The sequence below is a fragment of the Leptopilina boulardi genome, unplaced genomic scaffold (assembly GCF_019393585.1).
Source record: "Leptopilina boulardi isolate dan_hultmark-lab unplaced genomic scaffold, ZJU_Lbou_2.1 LbouV2_278, whole genome shotgun sequence".
Lineage (NCBI taxonomy): Eukaryota > Metazoa > Arthropoda > Insecta > Hymenoptera > Figitidae > Leptopilina > Leptopilina boulardi.
This window is the reverse complement of record NW_026137838.1, coordinates 340,082-355,273: the sequence shown is the minus strand read 5'-3', so window position 1 is coordinate 355,273 and position 15,192 is coordinate 340,082. Positions and strand designations below refer to the sequence as shown.

Here is a 15,192-nt window from a genome sequence, read left to right as displayed (position 1 = left end):
TTTTTTTTTTTGACCTGGATGACTTTTTGGTGGTAATAGAGGTCTTCCTCGACTCGGATTTGGCTGTCGATTTTTTTCTACACTTTTAGGAGTATTTTGTGCAAGAAATTGCAGTGAAATAGTCTGTCTAAGAAAGAGTGATTTTTTTATGTAGGGTATGCCTTAGGAGTGGTAGTAGAAGGCTTTCCCTACTTGTATCTGAGTGTCTATTTGTATGGTTTTGTGGCCCAGGTTCGTGCGTGTGTTGCTTGTTAATAAAGAATGTAACACAAAGGTAGCACTTTTGAATAAAAATGAATATGAAAATGTTTGTACAACAAATCTACGTATATAGAGATAGTGGGACTAATTTGCTAAAGCTTATTTATGTAAACCATGCTCTTACAATTTTTACTCTGCTTTTAAAAATGCCTTCCTCGTGAGAGGTATATAATAAAGACACTCTTGAAGTTTTTAAACATATATACACCTGAAAAAAAAATATATATAGTGTTTCTGCTGTTAAGCTCGCATATACTTTAGGATCAGGACGTGGCTGACGTGTTTACATCGTATATATGTATATATATCTTCCTATATTACAAAAAGATATCGCCGCCGCCGCCTCCGCCGCCGCCGCTGTTTCAAGAATTCTTGACCTAGGAGGGGGGAGTCCCCCCTCCTAAATTTTGAGGTTATGTTCGTTTTAAGGCTCTGAATTTAGCCGCAAGTCCGCCTCCCTCCTCTCATTTCCCCTCCTCCGTCAAAAATGACCTAAATTTTGAGGTTATGTTCGTTTCAAGACTCTGAATATAGCCGCAAGTCCCCTCCCCCGCCAGAAATGACCTAATTTTGAGGTTATGTTCGTTTTAAGGCTCTGAATATAGCCGCAAGTCCCCCTCCCTCCTCTCATTTCACCTCCTCCATCAAAAATGACCTAAATGACCCTTCCCTCATCTCTCTCTGTATTTCCCGCCAAAAATAGGGGGTTGGCGCGCGAAGCGCGCAGGGGGGCGTAGCCCCTCTAGTATATATATATATATATATATATATAGAGAGAGAGAGAGAGAGAGAGATGCAGCCGTGCCTGCAAAATTTAACGCCTTTGACACACCAACGATTAATATGAAGGTGTGCTTCCTTTTTTCTCATTTCTTAAGAACCCGCATACATATACGAGTTTTGTGTGACTCGCGATTCAAAGGATTTTCAGACCTATATGAAAAGAATGCTTCAAAACTCATATTTCTAAAAAAACAAATAATAAAAAAAAATTATTCGCTCTACTTTACAACGATTTTTTTTGTAATAAAAGAAAAATAATGATAATAACAATATTTACTAAAATTATTACGATCTATTGTATTAATAAATTAATAATTATACAATATAGTTTTGTACACTATATTCTGACATTTTTAGGCTATTTTACTTTCTAGTCATTAAGAATGTTTATTTTACTCCCTAGGGTTTAAAAATGCTTAATTTACTCCCTAAATTTGAAAGTTTCCACTTCCTTAACTTTCTAGGGTTTAAAATAGGATTTTTATTTCCTAGGTTTGAAAGTTTTGATTTTCTTTACTAATTTAATAATCGAATCAGCGTAGTCAACAGTGACTTTTTTTCTACTTATTTCAAAAAAAAAGTGTAAGAATTTGCAGAACAGTGCATACAGTAAGACACAATATACATTATATATCATGAAGGAATTTCTCTATACAATGTAAAATGTCAATATCAATAGTTCTCATCTACCTGACTATTAATCAAAGTATAGACAGAAGGATAAAATATGCACTCCTGGTAACCAGTTAGATTTTAGAATAAGACTTATTGGTTGAATGAGTGCAAGTTGACGTTTAGAAAAAATCTCGTTCTCTTTCTCGTTCTTCTTCTACTCCTTCTCCTAGTGAATATAAGATAAAGAGTAATGCGAATTCCTGACCGTGTTCGATATATTATTCAAGTTATTTATCGTATATATATGTATATGTATAGAGAAGAAGGAAGAAGACACTTGGGAAGGTCGTTCTGTTTCACTTGGGGGTGCGCACACAGTGTACACTCCTAACCCAGATGATATCGCGACTAGATATACAACGCAAGAGTTTATGGTACATTACAGGACAGTATGAGGTATATAATGGCTTTATGCGTATATATATATATATATATATATATATATATATATATATACGGGGTGTAATTCATGATGAAAGCACATTTTACGATCGCGACCATTCTTATATTTCACGATGAGCGCCATTCGCAAAAAGGTTCTAGAAGACATAAAGAGAGAAAAAGAGAAAGAGAAACTAAATTTTCAAAATTGTTATACTATTTCGTTTTTTCGTTGAAAAAAATTTATTTAAATTAAAAAAAAATACAATTTTTAATTAAAAAAAAACAAGAAAAAAAAATTGAAACCAACACTACGCGGTATTCCCAAGCGGTCACCCATCCAAGTACTAACCGCGCTCAACGTTGCTTAACTTCGGTGATCGGACGAGAACCGGTGCGAAACAACGTGAAATGAGCGTTGGTTGAAAATCATCATCTCAAAAATCAGCACAAATTTTAGGCATTAAGTTAATTGAAGCGAGAAAAAGAATTTTATAGAAATATTCCACTAAAATATAGAAATATCTTAAATAAATATTTTTATTCAATTTATTATAATTTAATTAGTTTAATTAGTTTAATTATTTTATTTTACTTATTTCAATTATCATTATTTTTTTATTATTATTAAATGCTCACATCTTATATAATCATAATAATAAATATAATAAACAAATAAAAGAATCAAAAATTTAATTGTAATTGTCATTTATATAACAAAAAAAAAACATAAATAAATAAAAATCATAACTTTTCATGGACTATAAAAAAAAATAATGACTTTTAATAAGCTGTAAAAAAGGTTTGTTCAACTTGTACTTGCATAATTGAATTTCAAGGAAGAAATGAAGAGAGGATAGTATAATCATATACACACTGTCGACGCGAATGTCGATAAAAGACCAGTTTTTCAGTTGTATGTAACCGAAAAATTTTACGATCTTTTTATGACCATTTTGCTCATAAAAGTATATATATCACTATATGTATATAAAGAAAAAAGGGGAGAGAGAGAAAGAGAATTTTATCCTGTGTAACGATCATTCTGATTGAAAAACGTTTTACAAAAATTTGGCGATACAAAAACCGATGTTGACAGTTATATATTGACACTCTGTTGTTGTATAGAGTATAAAAGTGTTAAAATCGATTTTTTTTAATTCTCATTTTCCATCGAGATATAAGATAAGATATTTGTATATATGTATAGTAAATAATAAGTTTTATTTTAATATAATTTTCCTCAAATTTTTCAATGGAACATTTCTTTAATATTCGATTGGAATATTTCTAGCATATTCTCTAGGAACGCTCCAAAGTTCTAATATTTTAATATCTGTGGAATATTCCAAAGGAATGTTTCGAATGTTCCATAGGAATGTTCCCAATGTTCCAATGGAATATTCCATAGAAATGTTTCCAATGTTCCATAGGAATGTTTCCAATGTTCCAATGGAATATTCCATAGAAATGTTCCCAATGTTCCAATGGAATATTCCATAGAAATGTTCCGAATGTTCCATAGGAATGTTCCCAATGTTCCAATGGAATATTCCATATAAATGTTTCCAATGTTCCAATGGAATATTCTATAGAAATGTTCCGAATGTTCCATAGGAATGTTTCCAATGTTCCAATGGAATATTCTATAGAAATGTTCCGAATGTTCCATAGGAATGTTCCCAATGTTCACAATGTTCTAATGGAATATTCCATAGAAATGTTCCGAATGTTCCAATGGAATATTCCCGGTACCTGAATGGAATATTCCGTACTATTGTATGTAATAATTGTAATAATTTTATAATAAAAGAAGAAAAAATTTACAATATATAATATAATGTTTAAAAATAAGTCTTTTCCGTTTTGTTAAGGGAAACGAAACCGTCAATTTTCTGGTGTGATCGTAGGTTATCGCTTGCGGTTTGCAAAAAGACTAAATTCAATGCGAAAGGTAAATCGGCAAAACATTCCGACATGTGGAACTACTATCTTTCTCCCTCCCTCTCTCCCTCCCTCTCTTGCTCTCTCTCTCTCTTTCTCAAGGAAGGGTATCGACAAGATGTTATATGCCGGAAAACCACCATAACCACGAGACGGTGGTTGCAATTCTAACGATGTTAACCTCAAAACGCGAACCATTACTTTCTGACACGTACCGACTATTTTATGATACTGTATATAAGCTGTTGATTCTTTATGATACGTCTATTTCAAAACATATATACTATATAGAATATACAATTCTATATTCAACTTTCATTTTTTTTTTAAATATCAAAACGTAACTTTTGTTCTTCAAAAATTATAATAATTTTTTTATAATTAAATAAACAAATATGATAGAAAACTAATTAAATTAAAATTACTTAAAAGGATATATAAAAAAAATTTCAATAAACTACTATTTTGTTTCATAAAAACGATTTTTTACTTTTAGTTCCAGACACGTGAAATAGCTGCGTGGATTCCCTACTCGATTTGCAACACCAAGGACCGGGGTTCGATTCTTCACGGCTACGGATTTTTTCTCCTCAAAAATTTTCAGTTTCGAAGGTTCTATTATTATATTTACACTGTTTTAGTAAAATAAAAAATAATTTTCAATATCTGATATTAATAAATTAATTATTAATTAATGAAATGTAAGGGGCCGTCCATAAATTATGTCACACTTTAAGAGGGAGGGAGGGGGTCAAAAAAAGGTAAAAAAAAATGTGTGACGTCATATATAGACGATCCCTAATATATTAATAAATATATTAATAAATAAATATATTTAAAAATAAATTAATATTAATTCCAATTAATTAGTTTCCCATTCTAAATTAATTAAAAAAATAATTTGTATAACAATACTGATTGCCAGTAAAGTTGATAAATTTACGCATATATCGGAGATGAATTTAAAATGTTCCGATTGCGGCCTTTTCGATGAATTAAACGATGGCAAAAATCAAAAGAAAGTATAGAAGAAGATCGTGTGCGCGAGAGGGGGGTACAAGGAAATTCGAATTGGGGGCCCTTATTATACGCGTCAAGTAACATGTGTACCAAGTATAAGTCAGAAAAGAAGAGTTCAAAGAAAGAATGAGAGAGAGAAAGAGAGGGAAGCTGGAGGCAGTCTGTAATCAGTAGCTCCCCGCCGACACACCGCCAGGTTTACTTGGTACCCGTGCAACAGGGCACCGTTACCGGGCAAGAACGGATACCAGGACACGCTTCATGTCCATTGTATATATAATATGGAGTGGAATCGTGGTGCCTGGGGCCTGATTTGGGTCCCGAACTATATATATATATATATATATATATATATATATATATATATATATATATATATATGTACTCCGCAACGGGTCCAATTACTTGAACGTCTTCACTCCCGGGGCGCCTGTAGTCAGCGTCCCGTCGCGATATTATAACTTCCTTTTTGCATCTGGTTCAAAATTTTGCGAGACGCGTAAAAAATTTCCAAATAGCACGGAATATTCCATTCAAATTACAGGAATATATCATTAGCATATTCGGAATATTACATTGGAACACTTTGTAATATTCCATTGGAACATTCAGAATATTCTTTTGGAATATTCCATTGAAACATTCAGAATATTATTTTGGAATATTTCAATCACATTACAGGAATAATATTCGGAATATTCCATTGAAACATTAAGAATATTACTTTCAAATATTCCATTCACATTCCAGGAGTATATCATTATAACATTCCGAATATTCCTTCGAAATATTCTATTCACGTTCCAGGAATAATAATCATTAAAATATTCAGAAGTATTCCAAAGGAATATTCTATTCACGTTCCAGTAATAATAATCATTAAAATATTCAGAAGTATTCTAAAGGAATATTTTATTCACGTTCTAGGAATATATTATTATAACATTTCGTATATTACTTTGGAATATTCCATTAACATTCCAGAAATATATTATTATAACATTCCGTATATTACTTTGGAATATTCGATTAACATTCCAGAAATATATTATCATAACATTCTGAATATTCCTTTGAAATATTTTATCCATATTCAAGGAATATGAAGCCGTATAACCTTTGGAGCGTTTCTGAAGAAATATTCTTTTTTTTTAAATATTCTTTTAATATTTCAATAGTATATTCCTCCGATATTTCACTGGAATATTTCTTAAATATTTAAATGATATTCTTTCTAAATTCCAATAAATATTCCAGGAATATTTCTCAGAAAATTTTCTAAATAAAAATAATGATTTTTTTTATAAAATTATAAATGTTCTTTTAAGAAGATAATGAATAATAGCTGTATCATTATATATATATATATATTCATTCGGTGGCAGGAAATAATGTGTAAGATAAAAGAACTTTTTTTTTATTGTGTAAGAAAGTAAAAGAATTTTTTGACTCTGAAAATTATGGCATTATCTATATAAGATTATTATAAAAGATGGATTTCTTCATTTTAACTTCATTATTAAATAATTTTTCAAAACGGGAAATAGAAAGTAATTATAGTGGCATAAAACGATAGGAAGTTTTAAATTAAAAAAAAAAACTTGATTCTTTTTTTTCTGGAAAATGAAATTTGTAACTTTTGTTCTCGCAGTAAGTATAAATTTACTTTTTCTAACAAAACTATAAAAAGATAATTATCTTTATCAAAAGTATAATATTTTTTCCGCGGATAATTAATTACTTTCAATTTTTTTTCCAATCACCTAATTTTAAAACTACATTAATATAATATATGTGAAATACATGTTATTAGGTCGAATGGTCACAATTAACTAATTAAGGCTTTGAATCTAATTACACGCAAATCTAATTAGGTCTCTCTCGTTACTTTCGCTCGTTATGTATTATTAATGAATATCACAGTAAAAAAAAATATTTTTTTTTTGCGAAAAACTACCATTAGTATTTTTAAAATGTAGATTGGAAGCATTATTTTAAACAAAAATAGAATATCCCTTGGAATATTACTCGGAATATTCTATAATATTGGAATAATATTCCAAATAATATAATTCTAGTAGTCATAGAATATTACTATTACATTGTATGGAATATTACTATTACATTGTATGGAATATTACTGTTACATTCTATGGAATATTACTGTTACATTCTATGGAATATTACTATAACACTTTTAGAAATATTTTTCTGGAATATTCTTTGGAATATAACTAGAATATTCTTTAAAAAAATTACTGAATATTACTTGACATATTACTAGAATATTATTTAGAATATTACTAGAAATATTGCTAGAATATTCCTTCGAAAATTACTTAACATTCTCTGGAATATTACTAGAATATTCCTTTAAAAATTACTCAATATTCTTTGGATTATTATTAGAATATTCCTTGGAAAATTACTAAATATTTTTTGATTATTACTAGAATATTCCTTGGAAAATTACTGGATTATTTCTTGGAAAATTACTGAATATTACTTAAAATATTACTAAAATATTCCTTGGAAAATTACTGAATATTATTTGGAATAGTACTAGAATATTCCTTAAAAAATTATTGAATATTACTTGACATATTACTAGAATATTATTTAGAATATTACTAGAAATTTTTGCTAGAATATTTCTTTGGATTATTATTAGAATATTCCTTGGAAAATGACTAAATATTTTTTTATTATTACTAGAATATTCCTTGGAAAATTACTGAATATTACTCAAAATATTACTAAAATATTCCTTTGAAAATTACTGAATATTCTCTGGAATATTACTATAATATTCCTTTAAAAAGTTACTGAATATTCGTTGGATTATTATTAGAATATTCCTTGGAAAATTACTAAATATTTTTTGATTATTACTAGAATATTCCTTGGAAAATTAATGGAATATTTCTTGGAAAATTACTAAATATTCTTTCGAATATTACTACAATATTCCTTAAAAAATTACAGAATATTCTTTGGAATCGTACTAGGATTTTCTTTAGAAAATTACTAAATACTTTTTGGAATATTACTGAAAATATTACTAGAATATTCTTTGGAATATTAATAGAATAATCATTGCAAAATAACTAAATATTCTTGGGGATATTACTAACAAAAATTCTACTTATTCTAAGCAGACTTTTTATATTCAATGAATATAAAAACATTTCAAGAGTGACAGAGGTGGTGGAAGGAAGAAAATACAAAATACTAACGAAAAAAAAAGGCAACATTAGAAAACGAAAAAAAAATCGAGTTCATTTGTTTTGAAATTAATAGCCCTCTTTTATTGCGAATTGGTCCATATGAAGGAGTAAAGGAGTGCGCAGAGTGAAAAAAAAGCGATTCATGAAATGTGAATCGTTAAGAGAGTCACGTATATACTCAAAACATTTTGGTATATATATATATATATATATATATATATATATATATATATATATATAGAGAGAGAGAGAGAGAGAGAGAGAGAGACCAATACATCAGTAGTAGTCCAATTTCTTTTAGTCGACAAGAAAGAACAATTTAATAAAATCAATATTAATTGCTGGCCAAAATGCTGATGTCGATGCGCGTCCTCGTTGAATATTCAACTTTTCGTATCGGTAAAAAGCTGTTTATATGGGACCGGCGCGTTGCATTGAGCCAACTTTTTTGTATTTTTTTTTATTTTTTGCCCAGGGTGACGAAGGGAGCCCATTTCAAATGAAGAACAAGTTCGTTTCTCGATGATCGGTGGTCTTCTGTCACAGTTCCAAGTGAGACAGAGAGAGAGAGAGAGAGAGAGACTTTCAGTTGTCCCGGAGAGATATTGCTTTCCGGTGGTCAGAATCATCGAGACTTGATGAGAGAGAAAGAGAAAGAGAGAGAAAAATAAAAAGAGAGAGAAACAGAAACAAAGAGAGAGAAAATTAAAAAAAGAGAGAGAGGTAAAAAGAAAGCAAGACAGACAGAGAGAGATACAGAGAGGGGGGGGGGACAGAACCAGATCTTTGATTAATTAATAATGTCGCGGTCATTTTCATTTCGTAAGAAGCGAGAGCGTAGTCGCGTCTTCTCTCGGAGACGATTCTCGATCATCCCGATCAGGTCTGCGCATGTCTCGAATTTTTTTTTTTTTTACATTTTTAAACGGGGAATGGATCGGAATCTTTTTGGCTTCTGGTATAGGGATTGGCACGCGAAAATGGGGCGCTTAAAACAGTAACAAAAGCGAGTCATTAATTAATAAAGTCGGTGTCACTCGCATTTCGAGACGCGATCGTAAATAAAGAAAAGGAGGGGGGGGGGGGGAATTATTACCACGATTGTCGTTCAATTATTTTTTTTTTTTTTTTTAAACGTAAAACAATAATAATAATTTTTGTCACCATTGGCATCTTAGTTTTTTTTTTTTTTTTTTTTGTAGGAATTTATTGCAGTTTTATGATTTTTTATGTATAATACATAAAGAGTAGGCATTAATTAGGAAAAGTTAATTAAGGACTTTGAGTTTATATTTTGCGCCTTATTTGGATTATGCGCGAGAACATTAGATTACAGTTGATATATGTTAGTGAAAGTTCCAATAAGAGCTTATTATATATTGATATATAAGAATCTGATGCAATGACTGCTAATGACTTCATGATTGCTGAGCAGAAATGTAGAAACATATTATTTTTGATTGATTAGATTATTTAATGATTGTCTCTCTCTCTCTCTCTCTCTCTCTCTCTCTCTCTCTCTCTCTTTTTCTCATAATTTTATTATATTTAAAAAAAGAACCGTTTTCCACTAGTGAAAAACTATTCTGTTAAATTGTCTCTAATGGTGAGTTTCATAAATCAATTTTTGTAATGGTCATTAATATTAAACTAATTGTAAATAATAAAAAAAATAATAAAGAAAATAAATCAAAAATTGTAAAAAAAATAATAATAATAAGAAATAGTCATAACGATAATAAATAAATGATAATAAAAATTAAAATCATAAAAATGGTAAATAAAATACAATTTGCAATTATTTATTAATTTCATTTTCAAAAATTGAAATTTTACAATTTTTTGTGGGTAAATTGTAAAATAATTTTTTTTTTTAATTTATTAAAATGTAGAAGCAATTATTGAAACAGGATTCTTTTCGACAGAAACCTTGCACTGTGTGTTCCTTGGCAAGAAATATGCTGATTCATTGAAATTAAAAATGAACAAGGACCACCAAAGAATATACAATATATGTCTGTTCTTATAAACTCTGGAGACAATACTTATTTAAACGAGACGATGGTACTTTAATATTTTTGACAAATCAACAGTGTGGACAATGACAAAAGACAAATGAAAAAAAAAGAAATTAAAAATTCTAAATATTCTGAATAGTATAGAAAAACATTTCATAAAATAATTTTAAAAAACCTTAAGAGGAATGTTTCAAATATAATCCAAACGATATTACTATAATATTCCAAACAATATTACTACAATATTCTTTGGAATATTTATATAATTTATTCTTTGAAATAATACTAGAATACTCTTTGTAATATCATAGTAATAATACTAGAATATTCTTTGTAATATCATAGTAATACTTTGGAATGTCATAGTAATATTCTTTGAAAAATTAAACTTATATCCTTCGAAATATTTTATGGAATATTATTGAAAAACTGTTTGGAGTATTTAAGTAATATTTTTTGGAATATTACAGTAATATCCTATGAAATATTACAATAAAACTTTGAAGTACTACTACAATGTTCGTGGAGTATAAGAGTAATATTCTTTCTAATATAACTGAATATTTTTTTGGAATATTCTTTGGAATATAACTGAATATTTTTTGGAATAAAACTGAATATTTTTTTTGAATATTCTTTGGAATATAACTGAATATTTTTTGGAATATTCTTTGGAATATAACTGAATATTTTATGGAATATTCTTTGGAATATAACTGAATATTTTTGGAATATTCTTTGGAATATAACTGAATATTTTTTGGAATATAACTGAATATTTTTTGGAATATTCTTTGGAATATAACTGATTATTTTTTGGAATATTCTTTGGAATATAACTGAATATTTTTTGGAATATAACTGAATTTTTTTTTTGAATATTCTTTGGAATATAACTGAATATTTTTTGGAATATTCTTTGGAATAGTACTACAATAATCTTTATTATTTCAAGGAATATTTTTAGTATCCCAAGGAATATTCTAAATATATTCCAAAGAATATTACTGTAATATTACAAAAATTATTACTATAAAATTCAAAAAAAAAAAAAAAATATTACAACAATATTACAAAAAAAAATTCTAAAATATTCCTGAACTAATACTAAAATATTTCCGCGTTGAAATATTCACCGCGCAGTAATATGCGGGTCCAAATGCAAACGAGAGAAAGAAGAGATATAAGGCAATAATATTCGTGCTGACAGAATTAAACAAGAGAATAGTACTTGAAAGAGTGAAAAGATGAAGAGGAAAGAAAAGTGAGGTGGACTCTTGAGGAGGACGTGATGAATTCTCGCGATTAACACGTCACTGTAGAAGAGCGTGTTTAATCAACGCGCGGAGAAAACGCTGCGGGGCGTCCACATTCAGACCAATCGCGCACCCTCTAAAGACTTACCCCGTTATAAATAACAAGACCCCCCTCTCTCTCTTTTCTTTCAACTGTAACATCTAAGGAATGACAAGAATACTTTAATGTTATCTTAGTTACTTTTTAGTTTTATCATATTTTTATTTATTATTCTATAGCACGGAATATTTTATTCACATTCTTTGAATATTCCATTAGAACATTGTAATTATTGTAGAAATATTCCCTTGAAAAATTGTAGAAATGATATTGTCCAAATTAAAATTATAATGGAAAATTTTTATAATTAAGGGAATATTCCTACAATGTTCCAATGGAATATTCCAAAACGTCAGGAATTTTAATATGAATATAGAAAAATATTCATTTGGTATATTTCCAATGTATATTCCAATGAAATATTCCAGGAATATAAATGGAATATTTTCGTCCTATTGGTGTAAAACAAAAATTTACCAGATAACAAGCAAATAAGGATTATATGTTTTAAAAAAGATAAAGAAAAATAAATTATAGAAAATACATTTTAAGATGAGGGAAAAAAATTTTTTTTAATATAAAAAATGGAATATCGATTACCGGATGAGATTAAATTCTTTGCTCATCACTTATATTCGTGATTTTCTTGTTAACTTGAGAGGCAATTGCTTGACAATCGAGGGTCTCTCTCTCTCTCTCTCTCTCTCTCTCTCTCTCTCTCTCTCTCTCTCTCTATCTCTCTCTCTCTCTATCTCTCTCTCTACTTCTGCTTTAACACCTCTTGGGATGATCGCAAAAGAAAAGTGGACAAACCTTAAGGCGATACAGATCGTTATAAAAGAGGGGCGCGAGAAGAAATTCTGCGTGCTGACTGTAATAACAAATATATTGGATAATGATAAAGCCGCGAGCACGTTTTACCCTCCGCGCGGGCACACAGTTGATTGGTTATTAGTTTTGGTTCTGACGATACGATCTTAATGGAAATACTTAGGTGGGAGGATCCAAGACATTCACACACAGAAAATCTATACACACACATTGATTTAAAATTTTTTTCATGTAATACAAATTTTCTATTCTTATTATAAAAAAAATTTTAATTCTTTTACAAACTAACAGAATAAGAATAATTTAATAAACAAATATTTTATTAAAATATAAATAACATCAACAACGAAAAAATATTCAAATAATATTCACAAAAAAAATCGCTCAAATAGTAAAAAATTAAAATTTTTACAAAAATCCAAAAGCTATGCTGACCTAGCTCAACATCCGCTAGGCCAATCAACAACTGAGTCAAACATTAATTGTTCTAGTATCCCTGGTTTAAAATTTGGTGGTATTCCCAAGGAATTTTCTCACAAACAAAAAATATATGGCGCACTATTTGATTAGTCCAGAGAATGCTGAGCTACAATAAAAAACAAATTTGTAAAAAAATTTAAAAAAATTAATTTTGCGATATAACAGCTCCGGAATACCAACAATAAAATAAGAAAAAAGCTTCGAACCAAAAATGTATGGCGAACTTTTAGATTGGTCCAGTGGATGCTGAGCTACACTCAAATAAATTTATGAAAAATTTTCGAAAAATTAAATTTTTCAGATAATCGTTCGGGAATACCCCCAAAGTCTTTAGCAAAAAGTAGCGAACAAAAAAAATATGGCGCACTTTTTGATTGGTCCAGCGGATGCTGAGCTATACTAAAAAATAAATTCGGAAAATTTTCGAAAAATTAAATTTGCGTTATAATCGCTCGGGAATACCACCAAAAATATAGTCAAAATGTTCTGAACAAAAAATGTATGGCGTACATTTTGATTGGTCCAGCGGATGCTGAGCTACACTAAAAAACATATTGGAAAAATGGTTGAAAAATTAAATTTTCCAGATAATTGTTCGGGAATACCCCCAAAGTCTTTAGCAAAAAGTAGCGAACAAAAAATGTATGGAGCACTTTTTGATTGGTCCAGCGGATGCTGAGCTAAACTCAAATAAGTTAATGAAAAATTTTCGAAAAATTAAATTTTTCAGATAATCGTTCGGGAATACCACCAAAGTCTTTAGCAAAAAGTAGCGAACAAAAAATATATAGCGCACTTTTTGATTGGTCCAGCGGATGCTGAGCTATACTAAAAAATAAATTCGGAAAATTTTCGAAAAATTAAATTTGCGTTATAATCGCTCGGGAATACCACCAAAAATATAGTCAAAATGTTCTGAACAAAAAATGTATGGCGCACTTTTTGATTGGTCCAGCGGATGCTGAGCTATACTAAAAAATAAATTCGGAAAATTTTCGAAAAATTAAATTCGCTAGATAATCATTCGGGAATACCGCTCTAGTGATTAGAAGAAAGTTCTGAACAAAAAATGTATGCCGCACTTTTTGATTGGTCCAGCGGATGCTGAGCTACACTCAAAAATAATTTGGAAAAATTTTCAAAAAATTAAATTCGCTAGATAATCGTTCGGGAATACCGCCATAGTGATTAAAAGAAAGTTCTGAACAAAAAATGTATGGCGCACTTTTTGATTGGTCCAGCGGATGCTGAGCTATACTAAAAAATAAATTCGGAAAATTTTCGAACAATTAAATTTGCGTTATAATCGCTTGGGAATACCACCAAAAAAATAGTCAAAATGTTCTAAACAAAAAATGTACAGCGCACTTTTTGATTGGTCCAGCGGATGCTGAGCTACAATTAAAAAATAATTTGGAAAAATTTTCAAAAAATTAAATTCGCTAGATAATCTTTCGGGAATACCGCTATAGTGATTAGAAAAAAGTTCTGAACAAAAAATGTATGCCGCACTTTTTGATTGGTCCAGCGGATGCTGAGCTACACTCAAAAATAATTTGGAAAAATTTTCAAAAAATTAAATTCGCTAGATAATTTTTCGGGAATACCGCTATAGTGATTGGAAGAAAGTTCTGAACAAAAAAAGTATGCCGCACTTTTTGATTGGTCCAGCGGATGCTGAGCTAGACTCAAAAATAATTTGGAAAATTTTCGAAAAATTAAATTTGCGTTATAATCGCTCGGGAATACCACCAAAAATATAGTCAAAATGTTCTGAACAAAAAATGTATGGCGTACATTTTGATTGGTCCAGCGGATGCTGAGCTACACTAAAAAACATATTGGAAAAATGGTTGAAAAATTAAATTCGCTAGATAATTGTTCGGGAATACCGCCATAGTGATTAAAAGAAAGTAGCGAACAAAAAAAATATGGCGCACTTTTTGATTGGTCCAGCGGATGCTGAGCTATACTAAAAAATAAATTCGGAAAATTTTCGAAAAATTAAATTTGCGTTATAATCGCTCGGGAATACCACCAAAAATATAGTCAAAATGTTCTGAACAAAAAATGTATGGCGCACTTTTTGATTGGTCCAGCGGATGCTGAGCTATACTAAAAAATAAATTAGGAAAATTTTCGAAAAATTAAATTCGCTAGATAATCATTCGGGAATACCGCTCTAGTGATTAGAAGAAAGTTCTGAACAAAAAATG

At 29.5% G+C, this 15,192-nt stretch overlaps 1 protein-coding gene and 1 non-coding gene across 2 annotated transcripts in view; both read right to left on the bottom strand.

The window, feature by feature from the left end:
* LOC127281755 (uncharacterized) overlaps positions 1-15,192 on the bottom strand; it is a 115,282-nt gene that overhangs the window by 88,148 nt on the left and 11,942 nt on the right. The gene's annotated exons all lie outside the window — the stretch shown is intronic.
* LOC127282081 (5S ribosomal RNA) lies at positions 2,404-2,523 on the bottom strand. The gene has a single exon (XR_007843139.1). It is a non-coding gene; the product is annotated as a 5S ribosomal RNA (ribosomal RNA).